The following is a 558-nucleotide window of genomic DNA, read 5'->3' as shown; positions in this document are numbered from 1 at the left end:
TATTCAGCTCATTTGCCTATTTTGTTTTTTTGCTGTTGAGTTGTTTGGGCTCCTTGTATATTCTGGATATAAATCCCCTCCCATTCTGCAGGTTGTCTCTTCACTCTGTTGATTGTTTCCTTTGCTGTGCAGAAGGTTTTTAGTTTGATATAATACCATTTGTCTATTTTTTCTTTTGTTGCCTATGCTTTTGAGGTCTTTGCCATAAAGTCTTTACCCAGACCAATGCCTTGAAGTGTTTCCCCTATGTTTTCTTCAAGTAGTTTCATAGTTTGGGGTATTACATTTAAGTCTTTAATCCATTTTGACTTGATTTTTGTATGTGGTGAGCGATAGGGGTCTAGTTTAATTCTGCATATGGATATCCAGTTTTCTTGGTACCATTTATTGAAGAGACTGTCCTTTCCCCAGAGGATATTCTTGGTGCCTTTGTTGAAAATCAATTGGCTGTGAATATGTGGCTTTATTTCTGGATTCTCTTATCTGTTCCATTGGTCTGTGCATGTTTTTCTGCCAGTATCATACTGTTTTAGTTACCATAACTTTGTAGTATATTTT

The sequence above is a fragment of the Galeopterus variegatus genome, unplaced genomic scaffold (genome assembly GCF_000696425.1).
Source record: "Galeopterus variegatus unplaced genomic scaffold, G_variegatus-3.0.2 Scaffold4173, whole genome shotgun sequence".
NCBI lineage: Eukaryota > Metazoa > Chordata > Mammalia > Dermoptera > Cynocephalidae > Galeopterus > Galeopterus variegatus.
Note: the sequence above shows the minus strand (reverse complement) of the source record.